This window comes from Tamandua tetradactyla, chromosome 2, assembly GCF_023851605.1.
Source record: "Tamandua tetradactyla isolate mTamTet1 chromosome 2, mTamTet1.pri, whole genome shotgun sequence".
Lineage (NCBI taxonomy): Eukaryota > Metazoa > Chordata > Mammalia > Pilosa > Myrmecophagidae > Tamandua > Tamandua tetradactyla.
The window spans coordinates 193,306,755-193,328,887 of record NC_135328.1 but is presented as its reverse complement, the minus strand read 5'-3'; the positions used below and the strand labels follow the sequence as shown (position 1 = coordinate 193,328,887).

Below are 22,133 nucleotides of genomic sequence, written 5' to 3'. Positions count from 1 at the left end.
CATTTGCCTTTTAGATCTTGTAGGAAGTAAAAAATGGAGTTATAAATAAAAACTATAATAGTAATGGTATTTATATTTACCCATATTGTTATCTTTACCAGAGATTTTTATTTCTTCATGTGGCTTCAGTCAATAGTCTAGTGCTTTTTCCTTTCAAACTACAGAACTCTCTTTAGCATTTCTTGTAGGGTCTATCTAGTGGTGACAAACTCCTTCAACTTTTGTTTACCTGGGAATGTCTTAATTCTTCTCTCAGTTTTGAAAGACAGTTTTGCTGAATACAAAATTCCTGGTTGGATTTTTTTTTGCTTTCAGTATTTTAAATATGTCATCTGACTGTCTTCTTGCCTCCATGGTTTCCAGTGAGAAATCAGCACTTAATCTTATCGAGGCTCCCTCACATGTGACATGTTGTTTCTCTCTTGCAGCTTTCAGAATTCTCTCTTTATCTTTGACATTCAACAGTTTGATTATAATACAATATGATGTGGGTCTGTTTGTCATTATCCTTTGGAGTCCATTCAGCATCTTGCATGTAGTTATCTTCAGGTCTTATTTTAAATTTGGGAAGTTTTCAGACATTATTTCTCTGAATAGTCTCTCTGCCTTTTTCTCTTTCTTCTCCTTCTGGAACTCCCAAAATGCATATATTAGTATGCTTGATGTTGTTCCACAAGTTCCTCAAGCTCTGTTCACTTTTTATTCTTTCCTCTCTCTCTGTTCCTTAGACTGGATGATTTCAATTGTCTTATCTTCAAATTCACTGATTCTTTCTAATTCCAGCTCCAATCTGCCATTTCACCCCTCTAGGGAATTTTACATTTCTGTTACTGTGTTTGGTTCCTTTTCATAATTTCTGTTTCTATGTTAATATTCTCTTTGTGTTCCTCTATCATTTTCCTGATTTCCTTTAGTTCTTTGTCCATGTTTTCCTTGAGGTCTTTGAACATATTTAGGATCATTTTTTAAAAATCTTGGTCTTGGAATGCCCAGGTCTGATCATCCTCACTGTTGGTTTCTAATGCTTTAATCTCCTTTTTCATTTGGGCCATCATTTCCTGTTTCTTTGTCTGTTTTTTAAACTTTTGTTGAAACCTGGCTATTTTGATATTGTAGGTTCTTAATGCTGGAATTTAGACTCTGAAGTGTCTGTTCCTTAAGCCTGTATCCATTTATTGTTATGACAGAGTTTTTCTTGAATGCCAGAGCTAACAAAACTAAAATAAATCAGAAGAAAGAAAAAGAGAAAACACCTTCCACAGTCTTTCATATTGACCCTTGAGAGTACTCTCCTTCAGAACTTATCCATATAATGAATTTGGAGAATAGCCCCAGGTGAAAGAAAGCCTTTGGGCCTCCCTGATCCTTTCTGAGCATGGGTCTGGTCTTGTCTTGTCTTGGGCATGCACATGTGGCTCTAGGAATTCCCCAGTTTACACAGATATGAATGTCCCCTCTTCCCTAGGAAACAGTTTCCTCATGACCTTGGGCACTGCACTAGGTATCCTACAACCAGCAATGCCTTGCACAGGAAGCATAACTTGACTGCTCTCCCACAACATTCTGTAAGAATGCCTTCAACATACAGGGCAAGTTCTAGGACAGAGAGTTCCTCAAGCCACTACCAGACAGAGCAGGCCAGACTTCCATGCCCCAGTATGTGCAGGAGGGTTACTCTACTGCCTCTGGAACCGGGACCAGAGACCAGCACTGGGAGTGTGGGCTGGTTCTGTGTTGAACCAGTGAGGGATGAAGTAGAGGCCAGCCAGAATGCCTCAAACTACTTTTTTTAAGTAGTTTAAAAAAACTTCTACTTTTTTTAAGCTACTACTTTTAAGTCACCCTTTTCCTGATTCAATGCTTGCCCTGTTACTGAAATCCTTTAACCAATTTTTTGGAGCTTTTAGAAAGATGTTTCTGCCAGTTCTTGCTAGTTTTTAAAACTTCTATTGGGAGATGGAACCCTGAAACATCTAAGGGCCCAGATTTATTTTTATTTTTTTTAACTTTTTTTTATTGTACAGTATAACATATATACAAAGCAAAGAAATAAAAAAGTGATAGTTTTCAAAGCACTCTTCAACAAGTAGTTACAAGACAGATCCCAGAGTTTGTCATGGGCTACCATACAATCCTCTCATAGTTTTCTTTCTAGCTGATCCAAAATTTTTTTCTTAACTGACTCCTCAGCTAACTCATTGCTTGTATATAGAGATGTTACTGATTTTTGCACATTAATTTTATATCCTGCCATCTTGCTGAATTTGTTTATTAGCTGAAGTAGCTGTGTCATAGATTTCTCAGGATCTTCTAAGTATAGTATCATATCATCTGCAAATAATGAGTTTTACTTCTTTCTTTCTAATATGAATGCCTTTTATTTCTTTGTCCTTCCTGATTGCTCTAGCTAGAACTTCTAGCACAATGTTGAATAATAGTGGTGACAGTGGGCATCCTTGTCTTGTATCTGATCTCAGGGGGACAGCTTTCAATCTCTCTGAGTATGATGCTGGCTATTGGTTTTTTTTTATATATTCCCTTTATCATACTGAGGTAGTTACCTTTGATTCCTATCTTTTGGAATGTTTTTATTAGAAAAGGTGCTGAATTTTGTCAAATGCTTTTTCAGCATCAGTCGAGATGATCATATGATTTTTCCCTTTCAATTTATTAATGTGCTGTGTTACATCAACTGATTGATAGTAACCTCATAATTTTTTTTATTTCTTCAAGGTCTGTGGTAACATCCCTTCTCATTTCTGATTTTGTTTATTTGCATCGTCTCTCTTTCTTTCTTTGTCAGTCTTGCTAATGGACCATCAATTTTGTTGATTTTCTCAAAGAACCAACTTTTGGTTTTGTTTTTTTTCTTCAAATTAACAGATGAACTTTATTGCATCTTTAAAATCAAATAGGTCTGGTATCTTGCTGTTTCCATTGCTGCACAACTCCTTATATCTTATTCATCAGCCTGCTGAACTGTTCCTTTTTCAGAAACATAGATACCATCCAAAAATTTTCGTATATCCTTGTTTTTCACTGTTGTGGCTTGCTGAATCAAAGCAGCTGAATTTGATACAAGTTCAATGTCATTTCCTTCAAGAATTAACTCATCTTTCTGGGCTTGAGATACTGAACAGGCAACACCTGGCCTTATCCGAACTCTGTGGATATATTTTTCACCCAAGAAATTTCGGATTTCAACAAGAGAACCACTCTCCTGAATAACAGTGTTGATGGGGAAGTGAGCATACACAGACCTCATCTTGTAACGGAAACCCAGTGTAACACCCTTGATCATGTTCTGTACATGACTACAGATAGTGCGAACCGTAGCCAGCTCCTTTCTATTTCCCCACCATTTGTCAGCCTGAAGCCTCTTCTTTTTCTTCCCAAGTAGACTGAGTTCTACACTGATATGATTGAAGTCCCTTCACAGGGTTCCCCGGGGCCCCTTGAAAATAACTGTGCGTCCCTTCAGCATGATGTCGACATTTTCTGGAATGTTGACAGTCTGATTGCTGAGAATGGTCTTCATTCTCACAGTAGACGCGGCAAAGAGAGAACGTGTTTCGTCATCCCCAACTTTTGGTTTTATTGATTCTTTCTTTCCATTGTTCTTTTGTTCTCCCATTCATTTATCTCTGCTTTAATCTCTGTTATTTCTCTTCTATTTGTTTTGGGGTTAGTTTGCTGTTCTTTCTCAAGTTCCTCCAGGTGTGCTGTTAAGCCCTTGATTTTTGCTCTTTCTTGTTTTTTAATATAGGCATTTAGGGCAATGAATTTCTCTCTCAGCACAGCCTTTGCCACATCCCATAAGTTCTGATAAGTTGTATTCTCGTTTTCATTCATCTCCAGGTAGCTACTGATTTCTCTAGCAATTTCTTCTTTGACCCACTGGTTGTTTAAGAGTGTTATTTAATCACCATGTATTTGTGAATATTCTCATTCTTTGGTGGTAATTGAGATCTGGTTTCATCCCATTGTATCAAAGAAAGTGCTCTGAATAATTTCAATGTTTTTAAATTTATAAAGACCTATTTTGTACCCCAGCGTATGATCTATCCTAGAGAATGTTCCATGAGCACTAGAAAAGAATGTAAAACCTTGTACTTTGGGGTGCAATGACCTATATATGTCTGTTAGGCCTAATTTATTTATCAAGTTATTTAACTTCTCTATTTCCTTGTTGATCTTCTGTCTGGTTGTTTTATCTGTAAAGGAGAGTGGTGTATTAAAGTCTCCTACTATTATTGTTGAAACATCTATCACTTCCTTCAATTTTGCCAATGTCTGTCTCATGTATTTGGTGCTCCTTGATTGGGAGCATAAACATTTATGATTATTATATCTTCTTGGTGAATTGACGCTTTAATTAGTATATAGTATCCTTCTTTGTCTCTTATGATGTCTTTACATTTAAAGTCTAATTTGTCAAATATTAGTATAGCTACTCCTGCTTTCTTTTGGTTACAACTTGCATGGAAAATCTTTTTCCATCCCTTCACTTTCAATCTATTTGTATCGATATGTCTAAGATGTCTTGTAAGCAGTATATAGCGGATTATATTTCTTAATCCATTCAGCTCTGGGAGCTGCACTTTACAGCAGTCCTGGAACCGTGCATGCACACAGCCCTCAATTTAGTACCAACTTAACTAAATTAGTAAGTTTAGTCCGTTAACATTCAAAGTTATTACTGAAAAGGTGTTTCTTGATTCCATCATCTTATCTTTTTTATTTTATTTGTCAGATCTATATATTTTTCCCCCTTTCTCTTTGTATTCTTTAAATTACCCTTAGTGGTACTCTTCAATTCTGTGCCCTCCTCCAGAACTACCTCTCCTGTCTTTTTTTTTTTTTTCAGCTGGCAGAATTCCTTTTAGTATTTTTGTAGGGCCGGTCTCTTGTTGACAGATTCTTCCAGGACTTCTTTGTCTGTGAAAACTTTAATCTCTCCCTCAGTTTTGAAGGATAGTTTGGCTGGGTACAGAATTCTTGCCTGAAAGTGTTTTCTCTTTCAGGATCTTTAATATATCATACCACTGCCATCTCGCCGCCAGGGTGCTAGAGTAGTCTGAACTCAGTCTTATTTGGTTTCCCTTGTATGCAGTAGGTTGTTTTTCTCTTGCTGCTTTCAGGATTTTCTGCTTCTCTTCAACATTTGACAGACTGATTAGTATGTGCCTTGGGGAAGGCCTATTTGGATTTATTCTGTTTGGAGTTTGTTGGGCTTCTTTGACTTGTATATTTATGTCTTTTATGAGAGTTGGAAAGTTTTTCCCCATAATAACCTCAACTACTATTCCTAGCCTTTTTCTCCTCTCTTCTCCTTCTGGGACACCAATGAGTCTTATATTTGTGCGCTTTGTTTTGTCTACCATTTCCGTGAGTTCCAATTCAGTTTTTTCCATCTTTTTTGCCATTTGCTGTTTTGAGTCTTCAAAGTCAATTATCCTGTCCTCTATATCACTTGTTCTTTCTTCTGTCTCTTCAAATCTAGTGTTGTGTGCCTCTAGTATGTTTTTTATTTGGTCCACAGAATCTTTAATCTCTGTGATATCGGCTATTTTTCTATTTATTCTTTCAAATTCCTCTTTATGTTCTTTTGTTGTCTTCTGGATCTCCTTTATGTCATTTACTATCCCACTTATTTTATTAAGTAGACTTGTATGGACATCTTTGAATGGTTGTTTCAATGTCTGTGTCTCCTGGTGTTTTAATTTGGTCATTAGGCAGGCTATATCTGTCCGCATTGTGATATACTTAGTGATCTTCTGTCTTCGTGGCATGTAAATATCTTGACTGGATTACTTTGGGAGTTTGTTCTGGTTTGCTAGCTGCTGGAATGCAACACATCAGAGACGGATTGACTTTTAATAAAAGGGGATTTATTTTGTTGGTTCTTCAGAGGAAAGGCAGCTAACTTTCCACTGAGGTTCTTTCTTACGTGGAAGGCACAAGATGGTCTCTGCTGGTCTTCTCTCCAGGCCCCTGGGTTCCAACAACTTTCCCCGGGGTGACTTCTTTCTGCATCTCCAAGGGCCTGGGCTGAGCTGCAAGTGCTGAGATGAGGAATGCCAAGCTGCTTAGCAGTGCTACGTTGCAATCTCTCATTTAAGCACCAGCCAATTAAGTCAAATGTCACTCATTACAGCAGACACGCCTCCTAGCTGACTGCAGATGTAATTGGCAACAGATGAGGTTCACGTACCATTGGCTTATGTCCGCAACAACAAGACTAGGTATGCTCACCTGGCCAAGTTGACAACTGAATCTAACTAACACAGAGTTGATTTCTTTCAGTAGTCTAAGGCCTTGTGTTTGTGGGATGGTTGTTCAGCAGGGACCAGTGCACAGGGTGGAGCATTCAGTATGGTGATTTGTTTCAGGGCAGGTGTGGGCTCAGGTTGGGGGTGTTATGCTGATGCTTGTGAACATGGATGCAAGCGGCCAGGGCAGATTGAGCTGTGCGGTTACACCAGTCTGAGGGGCTTAACCCTGTGTGCACTCATCTAAGGTACTGGACCCTTTGTGTGCATGTGTAGAGCTGTGGCAGCAGGTCAGCATTATGCCTTCATGGATTGGGGGTAGATGTGACCCAACTGTGTAGGTCAGCACTTTCTCAGAGCTGGGAAATGAGGCTGAGGGCTGTGTGCATGTGAGGTTCTAAGACTGCTGTAAAGTGCGGCTCCCAGAGCTGAATGACGTGATTGGGTGCCCGTGTACATGTGTGGGCCTGGGAGTGCCATAAACTGATGTGCTGAGCTCAAGGAGGATGGGGTGTGGCTGTGTGACACTGTGGACAGGGGACAGGGTAGCCTAGGTATGGAGGTTAGTGCCCACAGCCTTTATGCACTGGCAACAGCCTGTAGGGAACAGGGAGGGGGAGGTAGTGCTCAGGAGGGGAGTAGGAGAGGTAGGTTGGGCTGCACTGGGGTGGGGGTGGGGGGCAGATACATGTACTGGGGTCTCGTGGGGTGGGGGTGCCTGGAGTGCAGGGAATGGAAGTGGGTGAGGGGGTTCAGGTGCATGGGGAGTCAGGTGAGTCGCTGGTCACGGGGCCACACTGGTGAGGGTAGCACGCCCAAGGAATGCAGCCTGGCTTACTTCCTAGTCCCACATTACCATCCGTGCGGTCCCACGAGCTCCGCACCTCCACGCCCGCCCGGCTCCAGCTTTCTGCCTCTCAGTTCCTCAGCCTCTCCAACCAGGGCCGCTGCCTGTGGTACAGAAGGCTCTCCCTGGTCAGCTGCACTCCCAAATCGCCATCTCAGTCACCCTCCTGTCCGTTCTCTAACTTTTCCGTGGAGCAGGGCAAATCTTGAGCTACTCTAATAGGCTATCTTCCCAGAAGTCCCCAGATTTATTTTTTGAACTTTTGTTTCCTCACCTGTAAAATGGGGATTTTGTAATATCCATGTCATAGGATTGTTGTTAGGATTAAATAAGTTACTTAAAGTTCTTAGACCAATGTCCTGTATAAGTCTTCAATAAAGGTTTGATTTTTTCCCCCAGTATTGGAGATTATAAATCACATTGTTAGTGAACATTTTCTGACCACATCTCTGACTGTTCTTAAAACAGATTCCTATTTAAGAATTGGAAGACTTTTCTTATAATAGATTCCTGTTTAGGCAGGCGGTGGTGGTTCAGTGGCAGAGTTCACTCCTGCGATGCCAGAGACCTGGGTTTGGTTCTCGGTGTCTGTCCATGTGAAAAAAAAAAGAAGATTCCTATTTAAGAATTGGAAGTATTAAGCCAAAGACATAAACATTTTTAAGGCTTTTTTTTTAATTTTATTTATTTATTTTTTTAAATTACGAGAAAGAAACACAAACATTCTTAGCATATGCTCATTCCTTTCTACACAATCAGTAGAATTACTGATTGAATAATCAGTAATTCACAATATCATCACATAGTTGCATATTCATCCTCATGATCATTTCTTAGAATATTTGCATCAATTCAGAAAAAGAAATAAAAAGACAACAGAAAAATAAAACGAAAACAGAAAAAAAAATTATACATACCATACCCCTTACCCCTCCTTTTCACTGATCACTAGCATTTCAAATTAAATTTATTTTAACATTTGTTCCCCCATTATTTATTTTTATTCCATATGTTCTACTTGTCTACTGACAAGGTAGATAAAAGGAGCATCAGACACAAGGTTTTCACAATCACACAGTCACATTGTGAAAGCTGTATCATTATCAATCATCATCAAGAAACATGGCTACTGGAACACAGCTCTACATTTTCAGGCAGTTCCCTCCAGCCTCTCCATTACATCTTGGATAACAAGGTGATATCTACTTAATGTGTAAGAATAACCTCCAGGATAACCTCTCGACTCTGGAATCTCTCAGCCATTGACACTTTGTCTCATTTCACTCTTCCCCCTTTTGGTTGAGAAGGTTTTCTCAATCCCTTGATGCTGGGTCTCAGCTCATTCTAGGATTTCTGTCCCACATTGCCAGGAAGTTCCACACCCCTGGGAGTCATGTCCCACGTAGACAGGGGGAGGGTGGCGAGTTTGCTTGCTGTGTTGGCTGGAGAGAGAGGCCACATCTGAGCAACAAAAGAGGTTCTCTTGGGGGTGACTCTTAGGCCTAATTTTAAGTAGATTTGACCTATCCCCTGTGGGGTTATGTTTCATATGAACAAACCCCAAGACTGAGGGCTCAGCCTATAGCTTTGATTGTCCACACTGCTTGTGAGAACATCAAGAATTCAACTTGGGGAGGTTGAGTTTTCCCCCATTTTCACCATTCCCTGAATGGGACTTTGCAAATACTTTTCCACTCACTGATCAAATTACTCTGGGATTCATCGGGACATCACTCTGGACAAACCAACAAAATCTCGTGTCCTACCCAAGGTTCCATGTACTTATGTTGTTCAACCAACTATCTACATAAGTTATATTAGGAGATGCACTAGTCAAAATATAAATTTTGTACCAAATAAACATTTTTTTGCTGTAGTCTCACACATAAGTTGAAATTTTAAAATATTAATTACTATCTATTTTCAGCACCCTGCAGTAAGGACATTCCTTTGTTCTTCCTCATGCAAAAACATTTTTTTAATTTCTACATTTAGTCATTATCATTATACACTCTAGGCATTCCTAGAGTATACCATCTCAATCTTTATCGTCTATCTTTCTTTGTGACTTCATTTATGCCCCCAGCCCTCCTCCCTCTATCATTCTCACATTCAGCTTCATTCAGTGTTTTAATATAATTGTATTACAGTTAGGTAGTATTGTGCTGTCCATTTCTGAGTTTTTATATTCAGTCCTGCTGCACAATCTGTATCCCTTCAGCTCCAATTACCCAATATCTTACCCTATTTCTACCTCCTGATGGTCTCTGTTACCAATGAAATATTCCAAGTTTATTCACTAATGTCAGTTCATATCAGTGAGACCATACAGTATTTGTCCTTTTGTTTTTGGTTAATCTCACTCAGCATAATGTCCTTAAGGTCCATCCATATTGTTACATACTTCATAACTTTATTCTGTCTTACAGCTTACATACAATAATATTCCATCATATGTATATGCCACAGTTTGTTTAACTACCCATCTGTTGATGGACATTTTGGCTGTTTCCATCTCTTGGTAATTGTGAATAATGCTGCTATAAACATTGGTGTGCAAATGTCCGTTTGTGTCCTTGCCCTCATGTCTTGTAAGTAGAGACAGCATATAAATGGATCCAGTGTTTTAATCCATTCTGCCTGTCTATGTCTTTTGATTGGGGAGTTTAATCCATTAACATTTAGTGTTATTACTGCACGGGTAGTACTTTCTTCTACTATTTTGTCTTCTGGATTTTATATGTCATATCTAATTTTCCTTCGTTTTACCTTTACTCATAGTCTTCCTTTCTACACTCTTCTCCACACCTCTCTCTTCTGTCTTTACATGTCTGTCTCTAGTGCTCCCTTTAGTATTTCCTATAGAGCTGGTCTCTTGGTCACAAATTCTCTCAGTGATTTTTTTTGTCTGAAAATGTTTTAATTTCTCCCTCATTTTTGAAGAATAATTTTGCTGGATATAGAATTCTTGGTTGGCAGTTTTTCTCTTTTAATAATTTAAATATATCATCCCACTGTCTTCTCACCTCCATGATTTCTGCTGAGAGATCTACGCATAGTCTTATTGGGCTTCCTTTGTATGTGATGGATTGCTTTTCTCTTGTTGCTTCTAAGATTCTCTCTTTCTCTTTGACCTCTGACATTCTGATTAGTAAATGTTTTAGAGTACATCTATTTGGAATTATTCTCTTTGGGGTACACTGTACTTCTTAGATGTGTAATTTTAAGTCTTTCATAAGAGTTGAGAAATTTTCCGTGATAATTTCCTCCATTAGTTTTTCTCCTCCTTTTCCCTTCTCTTCTCCTTCTGGGACACCCACAACACGTATATTCATCGCTTCATATGGTCATTCAATTCCCTGATTCCCTGCTCATATTTTTCCATTTTTTTCCCTATGTTTTCTTTTTCTTGTCAGATTTCAGATGTTCTGTCCTCCAGTTCACTAATCTGAATCAGAATCATCAGAATTTTTATGTTCTGCCTCTTGAAATCTACCATTGTAGGTTTCCATTGTTTTTTCATCTCCTCTACCGTGCCTTTCATTCACATAAGTTCTGTGATTTGTTTTTTCAGACTTTCAGTTTCTTCTTTTTGTTCATTCCTTGCCTTCTTTATATCCTCCCTCAATTCATTGATTTGGTTTTTGATGAGGTTTTCCATGTCTGTTCATATATTCTGAATTAATTGTAATATCTCATTTGAATTGTTGCTTTGTTCCTTTGACTGGGTATATCTTCAATTTTCCTAGAGTGATTTATTTTTTGCTGGCATCTAGGCATTTAATTACCTTAATCAGTTTATTCTGGAGATTGCTTTCACTTCTTTTACCTAGGGTTTTCTTGCTGGATGAATTGTTGTCTGTCTGTTCTTTGACATTCAGTTCAGCGTTTTCTGGACCTCTAGCTTAGGTTTTGTTTAACAGAGGAGAATTTTTCAGTTCTTGTGTTCTTGTTTCTTGCCCTGCTTGTATGGTGCCTTTATCCCCCCACACTTAGGTGGGTGTACTTAGGTATTATAGACCCCAGCTGGATTTTCCCAGACCAAACTGGCCTCCTATCAGGAGGAAAGAGTCACCTGCGTCAGTTTTCCCTGAGGGTGGGACCCAGCAGTTTGAAAGACTTTCCTGTGAAGTCTCTGGGCTTAGTTTTTCTTATCCTGCCCAGTATGTGGTGCTTGTCTGCCTGCAGGTCCCACCAGCATAAGATGATGCGTACCTTTAACTTTGGTGGACTCTCCCTGCTGGGGGTGTGGTGGAGACGGAGGAGAGGTTGTAGGCTGGTTTTAATGGCTTCAAATTACCAAGCCCTGGTGTCTGAATTCCTTGAGGGAGGGATTCCACCCCTCCCCTGGGGAAGGCACAGGCTCCAGACAAGCCCTCAAACGAACTTGTTTCTGCCTATTCCTGGGGCAGTTGCAGCCTGAGAAGCCCTGCGACTGTATCCAAAGGCAGTCAAGACTTTGTAGAAACCAGCCACAAAAATCTCTGTTTCCTTTTTTTTTCCTTTTTCCGTCAGCCCTGCCCTATTGGTGCCATGGCAAAAATGAGCGCCCTCCACTTTGACCAGGTTCACCTAGCTGTGGGCCTATTTTTAATAGTCATAGTTTGTTAATTAATTCCACGATTGGTATTTGGCTGGGTTCAGCTCCTGCTGCTGGTAAAGTCTCTTTCCTTTCCCCTCTGGGAAGCAGCCTGTTGGGGAGGGGCACTGGCTGCCACGCCTTGGGGAACCCACGGTTCTGGGGGTCTCACAGCCGGTTCTGCTGGTCCAGACTGGGGTACGCTGTGTGTCCGGTCACTGACGTGGCCCCAGGAGCTGTTCTGTACTGTTTCTGGTTTAGTAGTTGTTCTGGAGGATGAACTAAAATGCACACATTGTTAGCTGCCATCTTGGCCCAGAAGTCTCCTTTTTAAGGCTTTTTAATCAGACTACCAAATTGACTTCTGTATTTATACCAACCTTTACCTTTACTAACAATGTATGGTAATGCTATTTTACCAAATTCTTGACAATTATTAAAATCTTTCAAATGTCACACTCCATTGAGACTTCCAAATATTTATCTCCAGCCTGGATCTCCTGAATATAGATCCAAACATCCTCATGCTGATTTCATGCTCTCTGAGCAACATTTTGATAATTTCATTTTCCAGATCACTCCCCCATAAGGACAGAAGAATATTCTGATCAGTGGGAAATAAATATCTATCCATAAAAGTTTTTCATCATAATTTACAAAATGACGTCATGTCTCTGATATGGTATATATTTGTGTATCTTACACACTGCATTGATACGTATATATCTGTCATATACATACTTATGCAAACTCTGTGCATTTGGTTAAAAATGGAGAGGAGGCTTATAAAAGCTGCTGGAATGCAATATACCAGAAATGGAATGGCTTTTAAAAAGGGGAATTTATTAAGTTGCAAGTTTATAGGTCTAAGGCTATGAAAATGTCCAAATTAAGGCATCCAGAAAATGATACCATGGTTCAAGAAAGCTGATGATCGGTGAGGACAACAAAATCAATAGGCTGAGCCCTCAATCTTGGGGTTTGTTCATATGAAACATCCCCACAAAGGTTAGGCTACGCCTTCTTAAAATTAAGCCTAAGAATCACCTCCAAAGAACCTCTTTTGTTGCTCAGATGTGACCTCTCAGCCAACACGGCACGCATACTCACTGCCTTCTCCCTTTCTATGTGGGATATGACTCCCAGGGCTGTAAACCTTCCTGGGAATGTGGGACAGAAATCCTAGAATGAGCTGGGACTCAGCATCAAGGGATTGAGAAAACCTTCTTGACTGAAAGGGGGAAGAGCAAAATGAGACAAAATAAAGTGTCAGTGGCTAAGAGATTTCAAATAGAGTCGAGAGGTTATCCTGGAGGTTATTCTTATGCATTGTATAGATAACCCCTTTTTAGTTTAAGTTGTATTAGAGAGGCAGAAGGAAGGGCCTGAAACTGTAAAGCTGTGTTCCGGTAGCCATGTTTCTTAAAGATGATTGTATAATGATACAGCTTTCACAAAGTGACTGTGTGGTTGTGAAAACCTTGTTCTGATGCTCCTTTTATCTATGATATCTAACAAACATATGGACAGGTGAGTAAAACATATGGATAAAATAAATAAATAATGGGGGAACAAATGTTAAATTGTGTAGGGGAAATACTAGTGGTCGATATGGTATGTATGAGTTTTTCCTTTTTTTTTATTTCCTTTTCCAGAGTGATGTAAATGTTCTGAGAAATGATCACAGTAATGAATAGACAACTATGTGATAATATTGTGAGCCACTGATTGCACACAAAGTATGGACTATTCATACATTAAGAATGTTTGTGTTGTATGTTGATTGGTTTTATTAATTTAAAAAAATGTTAAAAACAAAAAAAAAGAAAGCTGATAACTTTCAGGGTTTGTCTCTCAGGTGGAAGGGCACATGGGACGTCTGTTAGCTTTCTCTTCTGGCTTCTTGTTTCATGAAGCTGCCTCTGGGGTGTTTTCCTTCATCTCCAAAGGTCTGGTGGTTCTGTTGGTTCTGGTGGCTCTAAAGATTTTTCCAAAATGGTTCCCTTTTAAGAGCTCCAGTAAGCAACCCCACCTTGAATGGGTGGAGACACATCTTCATGGAAACCATCAAAAGTTACCACCCACAATTGGGTGGCTCAGATCTCCATGGAAACAATCAAAGAGCTCCCACCCAGCAATATTGAGTGAGGATTAAAGAACTTGACTTTTCTGGGGTACATAACAGATTAAAACCAGCACTGGGTAGGAATAGGAGGGCATTTTCCCCTAGGAAATTAATCTTCTCTCTGTAGAAAAACAAAATCAAGTTTCTGATCCTGCAAGTTCAAGGATCAAATTCTGATCCAGGGGGGTTGTTTTGTTTTGCTAGAGCTGCTAGAATGCAATATACCAGATATGGATTGACTTTTATAAAGGGGATTTATTAAATTGCAAGTTTACAGTCCTAAGGCCAAGAAAATGTCCAAATTAAGGCATCCATAGGAAGATATCTTGACTCTGAAGAAAGGCTGATGGCATCCAGGGTTTCTCTGTCACATATTAAGGCCATGGCAACACCTGCTGTCCTTATCTCCAAGCTTCTGGTTTCAAACGGCTCTCTCAGCTGTTTTTTCCAGTGGCTTTTTCACTAAGCATCTGTGGTTCCTCACTTAGCTTCTCTGGGGCAGACTCCAGGTTTCATCTGTTAGCTTAGCATCTCCAAACATCTATGTCTTAGTTTCATCTTTCTGCTCTCTGTGTCACCTCTGGCTCTTTCTCTCTCAATGAGCTTTTTTAAGGACTGCAGTGAACTTAATTAAGATCCACCTTGAATGGGTGGGGCCACAGCGGCATGTAAGTAATCTAATCAAAATGGTCCACCTACAGTAAGTCTGTACCCACAAGATTAGATTAGAATGACATGACTTTTCTGCAGTACATAACAGTTTCAAACCAGCAAAGGGATCAATGTAAATGCTACCAATTATTTTCTTAGCACCTAGTCAGCTTACCGTTTTCTCTTTCTCATTCTTACTTATTCCTCCCCTCTGGTTTTCTGTAGTAGTTAGCTATTCAGAGATAAATTTAGATCCTACCTTCATCTAATATATCAAAATAAATTTCAGAAGATATATATATATATATATATGAAAATGGAAGTGAGCAAATACTTGGGGGTGGGAGAATGTCCTGAGGGTAGAAGAGATTGAAAATAAAGCACAAAGGAAAAATTCAACTTGTTCCATTCATTTATTTATTCATTTATTGACCTCCAAGTCTTCAAAATGTAGATGTGGAAGACTGAAGAAAAGGAAGAGGTTTAGGCTAGTATGGCTCCTGGTTCCTTGACTAGACAGAAGAGGAAGATGGGGATATAAATCACCAAGGTAGGAGATAAAGTCAAAGCAGTGAATTTGGCAGATTAGGAAAGGGAGAGATAAGTTTAGTTTGGAATTCCTTGAGTTTGAAATATCCTCTGCATCCAGTTGGTGACTGATAATCATAATGATGACAGCAATAATGAGAACATCTGATATACTGTTGAGCAGTTACAATATGCCAGGTATCTGCTGAGTTCTTGACATTTACAATGCCTCATTAAGTCTTTCAATTCTATTAACTCCCATTTATAAATGAGGAAATGGACAGATAGGCCTCAGCAGAGCCAGGATTTAAATCCATTCTGTTTGATCCCATACATTTATCCACTATATTATTTAATTGCTTCCAAGTCCTCTGATTCTGCCTCCTTGACTTATCCCATGCCCACTTCTCCTTCCCATCACCAACAGCTGCATTAGTTTCTATCCTCACCATTTTTATCTAGGTGACTACAGTTGTTTCCTACTTGTTTCACTGCCGACGTTCTAATTCTTCTCCAGTCTGATCAAATGCCAAATCACTTTTCTCCTCAACATAAAACCCTTTAATGGTCCCCTAATGCTTACAGGGTCAAATCCAAACTTCTCAATGAGGCATATAAGGTTCTCGGCCTCATCTCTCACCATCTCTTTTGCACTCTGTGCTCTAGCCATACTGAACTACTTTCTATCCTCTGAACACACCAATCTGTTTTATGCTTCTGGACATTTGCTCAGGTTATTTCCTCTGCCTCAAATGCCTTTTCCCACTTTTCTCCTAATGAAAACCTACTTGCTTTTCAAGCTTCTAATCTAGCATCACCTCACCCATGAAACCTTCAAACTGTGTGATTTAACACAATAGGAATTTATTCTCTCACAGTTCTAGAGGCTAGAAGTCTGAATCAAGGTGTCAACAGAGCTATGCTCCCTTTGAAGGCTTTAGGGAAGAATTTTTCCTTGCCTCTTTCTAGCTTCTGGTAGTTGCCAGAAATCCTTGACATTCCTTTCCTTGTAGCTACATCACTCCAATTTCTGCTTCCCTCTTCACATAACCATGTGTGTGTGTTCTCTGTCATCATGTCTCTAATCTCTGTCTCCCTATAAAGATACCAGTCATTGGATTTAGGGTCTTTCCTGATCCAGTATGACCTCAGTTTATCTTGATTACATCTGCAAAAATCCTGTTTTCAAATAAGGGCACAGTCACAGGTACCAGGAATTAGAACTTCAGTGTATCTAGTGGGGACACACAAATCAACCCCCAATACCTTCCCTGGCCCTTTCTCTTCTTTGTGTCCCATAAATACTTCTGCTATAGCATCCATAATGTTGTACTAACTTGTTTAACTTACTATCTTTCCTTATTAGCCTGATACCATGTTTCAATGTCAGTGTTCCAAGAACCTCATATATCACATGTGGGTCAATAAATGTTAATTGAATGAATGAAACCATGTAGGGACCTCCGATAGGCAGTTGATTGTATTTTAATGGTTATATTGGTCATATATAATTTGGGAGTTTATATATATAAATAGTGTTTGGAATAATGATTGCAGTACTGGGTTTTGGTATTATAGTATTCCAATAAAGTAGGATCCTGAGCTTTTTTTAAGTACTGAAATATTTTTAAGTATAACTATTATTTTCATATTCTAAAAATTAAAAATTTTAATCATGTTGTGGTAATTAGATTCAGTTGTCAACTTGGCCAGGTGAACGTGCCTGGTTCTGTTGCTGTGGACATGAGCCAATGGTACGTGAACCTCATCTGCTGCTGATTATATCTGCAGTTGGCTAGGAGGCGTGCCTGCTGTAATGAATGACGTTTGACTTAATTGGCTGGTGCTTAAATGAGAGAGCACAACATAGCACAGCCCAGGCAGCTTGGCATACCTCATCTCAGCACTCGCAGCTCAGCCCAGGCTTTTGGAGATGCAGAAAGGAATCACCCCAGGGAAAGTTGTTAAAAGAACCCAGAGGCCTGGAGAGAAGGCCAGCAGAGATTACCCTGAGCTCTCCCACGTAAGAAAGAACCTCAGATGAAAGTTAGCTGCCTTTCCTCTGAAGAACTGATGAGATAAATCCCCTTTTATTAAAAGCCAATCCATCTCTGGTGTGTTACATTCCGACAGCTAGCAAACTAGAACACGTGCATATGTTGAGACATACCCAGAGAGTTATATACTGCTTTTAGATTTCACATTAAACAAGGCTTCTCTTTTTATGCAGGTATACTACTTACATCATTCCCTGTTTGATAGCCGTATAAAGTACCTTGCTGTTTAATTCTCATTTGCAGTTACTTGTAAAATTGGACCTTTTCTCAGGGTTGTTAGTCATTTGCATTTCCCCTGGATCCAGTTCATATACTGCCAGAAGGCCCTGGTGGAATCATTTTAGAATGAGATAGGAGGTGGGAAAATGTTAAGAAAAACAGGAAGAGGGGGATTAAGAGAAGGAGGGGTAATAAGAAGTTACATAGCCCAATTCTAGCCCTTCTCCTGTAGTCTGACTGCCTCCGTTCCATAGAGTAACATTCCCTCTACTTCCCTCCAGAGATGTGGCTCCTATAGATCCATTCTCCTGTTCTTCTCCCAAAGAAGAGCTTATTTTAGCCAGGAAAAAGCTCAAGCCAGAAGGACTGGGGAAGCATAGTTTTGGACCTCAGCCCCTCCTCAGTGGGAGCAGCATCTGAGACAAAGCATACAAGAAGAGATGACCACCTCTCACTTCTTAATAAAGTACTGTTATTGATCTCAGTGCTGTATTTTGATATTATACAAAATTGATACAGAAGTGCCAGCAAAGTCATTTTACCTCAGTTTTGCAATTGCTAATTCAAAACCATGGGCACCGTTTAAAACCATAAACAGGCAGTTCTGCACATCTCATAGTCCTGAGGACATGGCTGCATTTGAATGGTGAAACATGACTGCATACAGGAAATGACACACCAAATTTTTATGACTTCTTCAGCCTAGGGCCCCAAAGGACTTTACAGCTTTAAGAAATAGGTTCCCATTACCTATTCTCGTTTTCTAAAACGAGAATGATTCATCCCTCACAATTGTGGATAAATGGGATCTTACCATATTTACCCCACCAAAATACCAAGATCTTCACTACTTTTCTAGTATAATTGATGTGTTAGAATTTTATTGTATACACTGTGATGCAACCATAATAATCTTTGGCCACTTTAAGGCTGGGGCTGTTAGCCAAGTGGCAATTTCACACAGATGCCTAAGTAATTGAGGCAAATTGCCTGTTTCCAACAAAATTACCCAGATACAGAATGTAATTCCTTTTCTGTTTTCTCTTTTCCAAATTTATCTGACAAATCCCCCAACTCCAAACAGACCTTCTGCCCATACTTCTTTAGGAGAAAGAATTCATTTCTTAGTCTCTGATCTCTCCACATCCAGAAGAAACTAAATATCATAAGTACATGTTTAACAAAATATACCTCAAACAATTAGTACACATAGTGGCACCAATAGTTTCTGGCATTTTGAGGCTTTATTAAAAATATATATATGCTGGCACCTTATAACTTGTTTTATTGCAGGGTCTCATTTAAAGAAACATGAACACATATAATATGTTGTAGTTTAACTACAACAAAATAGTTTAACAATGTTGAAGTTGGAACAATCCTCAGAAATCATCTAGGCCAATCTCCCACAAAATGCAGTCGCACATATTCAGTGATATTCTACCTCTGCTTCAACAGCAACAGAAAATTTGCTACCTTGCAAGGGAGCTAATTCTGTTATTGAACAGCTTCACAGTGTTTCTCAAATATTTTTTTTTACCAAAACCTGTAGTTGTCACATGTGTCAAGACTTCATTCTTTTTTACAGCTGAATAATGTTCCATTTTATGTCTGTACCACATTTTATTTGTCCATTGGTTGATAGGTCGCTTCCATCTCTTGACAGTTGTGAATAATGCCACTATAGACATCAATGCACAAATAACTGTTTAACTCCTTGCTTTCAATTCTTTTGGGTACCTAGAAGTGCAATTGTGGTCACATAGTAATTCTATACTTAACTTTTCTGAGAATCTGCCAAATTGTCTTCCACAACTGTACCATTTTACATTCTCACCAACAATGAATGAGTGTTCCTATTTCTCTGCATCCTTTCCAACACTTATAAACCATTCTAGTGGTGTGAAATGGTATCTCATTGTGGTTTGGACTTGCATTTCCCCAATAGCTAATGTTGTCGAATACCTTTTCATGTGCTTTCTGGCCATTTGTGTATCTTCATTACAGAGATGTCTATTCAAGCCTTTTGCCCATTTTTTTGATTGGGTTGTTTGTCTTTCTTTTAAGTGGTAGGATTTCTTTATACACTCTGGATATTAAACCCCCATCAGATATGTGGTTTCCAGATATTTTCTCCCATTGTGTAGGTTGTCATTTTACTTTTATGATTGAGTCCTTTGACGTGAAAAAGGTTTTAGTTTTGACAAGGTCTTCATTTATCTATTTTTTCTTTTGTTGCCTGTGCTTCAGTTTTAAGGTCTAATAAACCTTGCCTATCACAAGGTCCTGAAGCTGCTTCCTGTGTTTTCTTCTAGAAATTTTATAGCTCTTCTTCTTATGTTTAGGTATTTGATCCATTTTGAGTTGATTTTTGTATATGGTGTGAAGCTGGGGACCGCCTTCATTCTTTTGCATAGGGACAGCCAGTTTTCCCAGCACCATTTGTTAAAGAGACTCTTCTTTCCCCATTAAGTGGAATTGGCACCCTTGTTGAAAATCAACTGGCTATACACATGAGAGTTGCTTCTTGAAATCTCTATTCAATTTCATTGTTCCATATATCTGTCCTTATGCCAGTTCCATGCTGTTTTCATTACCGTGGCTTTGTAATAAGTTTTAAGATTGTGAAGTGTGAGTCCTCCAATTTTGTTCTTCTTTTTCAAGATAGTTACGGCTATTGAGAGCCCCTATAGTTCCATATAAATTTGGTGATTTGGCTTTTCTCTTTCTTTCAAGAAGGCTGTTGGAATTTTGACTGGCGTTGTGTTGAATCTATAAGTTGCTTTGTGTAGCATTGATATCTTAACAATATTTAGTCTTCCAATCCATAAACACAAAATGTCCTTCCATTTATTTAGGTCTTCTTTGATTTCTTTTAGCAGTATTTTGCTGTTTTCTGTGTATAACTCCTTTGCATCTTTGGTTAGATTTATTCCTAGATATTTGATTCTTTTAGTTGCTATTGTAAATGGAATTTTTTTTCTTGATTTCTACTTCAGATTGCTCATTACTAGTGTCATGACCAGGTTCATGTGTCACCTTGGCCAAGTGGTTGGTATCTGTTTTTCTGGTTGGGCATGTGCTGGCCTGTCTGTTGTGATGAGGACATTTCATAGAATTAAATCATGATCACGTCAGCTGCATCCACAGCTGATTCCATTTGTAATCAGCCAAGAGGAGTGTCTTCTGCAATTAGCGATGCTTAATCTAATTACTGGAAGCCTTTTAAGGAGGGTTCAGAAGAGACAGGGTGTCTTCCTTCTTCAGCTGGTGAACCTCTCCTGTGGAGTTTGTCCAGATCCTCCAATGGAATCATCAGCTTCACGGCATGCCCTGCGAATTTTGGACTCTGCATTTCCACAGTTACATGAGACACTTTTATAAATTTTATATTTATGAGTGTTTTCTGTTGATTCTGTTTCTCTAGAGAACCCTAACTAATACAGCTTGGTACCGGGAGTGGTTCTTAAGAAACAGAGTCTTTAAAATGGGTTTTTATGAATGGTTTTCTACTCTGACTGGACTCAAAGGCACTAAGGACTCTGATTCCCATAATCAGAATGCCACTCCCAATCCATGGAGTGAGTTGGCGAAGGAGATAGTCAAAATATCACCATTCGATTCTCCCAATGCTTCGCTTGTATGAAGCCAGAATCTGGGGGATAAATGTTTTTGATACCTTTACGGAGTTTTGTGGAAATAAGAAGTATAGGGATATTGACTGGTTGTTGTCAGATACACTGGATACATTAAGGAGTGAAAGGGATGGGCTTAAGGCTTCAAACGAGAAGCTTAAGTGCCTTCTGACAGATGTAGAAGTTTCTATGAGTATCCTGAAGGAAAATCTTATTTCCTGTAGCCGTAGACTTGAGATCTCTGAAAATCAGACTCAGAATCTTACTGTTAGAGTAGTAACTTTAAAATGTAAACTGAAATCTCAGTGTTGCATGGTTTCTGCAGTTAAAGTGAGGGTATTGATTGGAAAGAAGTGGGACCCTGAAAAATGGGATGGTGGCATATGGATTGATAATGATGTCAGGGGTGAGGTTGAAGCCCTAGGTTGTGCTGAGTCTTCTTTAGATAACCCTGTAATAGTCTGACCTGAGGACATAGCTGCCCCACCTCCAGCCTGCCTTGAGGAGTTGGCCACCCAACCTCCTCCTGAAGGGATTAGCCCTTGAGTGATTAATCCTGTTTCACCAGATGAAACTGCAATGAATGCCTTGAAGTAAATAGCTTGGAAGATATTTCTAATTGTTTTCATGACCCATCTCCACCCCCTGCCCTATTTCTTCCAGACCTATAACTAGAATAAAGTCCCAATAGGCCCCTAAAGGTGAGTTAAAAGTATCACACATGAGGAGGTACGTTATACTCCAATATAACTGTGTGAGTTTTCCAATTTATATAGGCAGAAATCAGGGGAATATGTTCGCAATGGATTTTAAGGATGTGGGATAATGGTGGAAGAAATATAAGTCTGGATCAGGTTGAATTTATTGATATGGGCCCACTAAGCAGAGATTCTGCATTCAATGTTATATCTCGAGGGGTTAGAAAAGGTATTAACAGTTTGTTTGAACGGTTAGTTGAAACATGGATCAAAAGGTGGCAAACAGAATTTCGTTGGTAACAGAGACCATCAGGAGATAGAAATAGGGTAAGATATTGGGTAATTGGAGCTGAAGGGATACAGATTGTGCAACAGGACTGAATGTAAAAACTCAGAAATGGACAGCACAATACTACCTAACTGTATTACAATTATATTAAAACACTGAATGAAGCTAAATGTGAGAATGATAGAGGAAGGAGGGCTGGTGGCACAAATGAAATCAGAAAGAAAGATAGATGA

The 22,133-nt window shown here is 39.2% G+C and overlaps 1 protein-coding gene and 1 pseudogene across 6 annotated transcripts in view; one reads left to right on the top strand and one right to left on the bottom strand.

Annotated features, from left to right (window-relative positions):
• Nucleotides 1–22,133, top strand: part of ZBTB8A (zinc finger and BTB domain containing 8A) — a 105,974-nt gene that overhangs the window by 35,008 nt on the left and 48,833 nt on the right. The window lies entirely within an intron of this gene.
• On the bottom strand, nucleotides 2,877–3,574 carry LOC143674567 (large ribosomal subunit protein uL6 pseudogene; annotated as a pseudogene).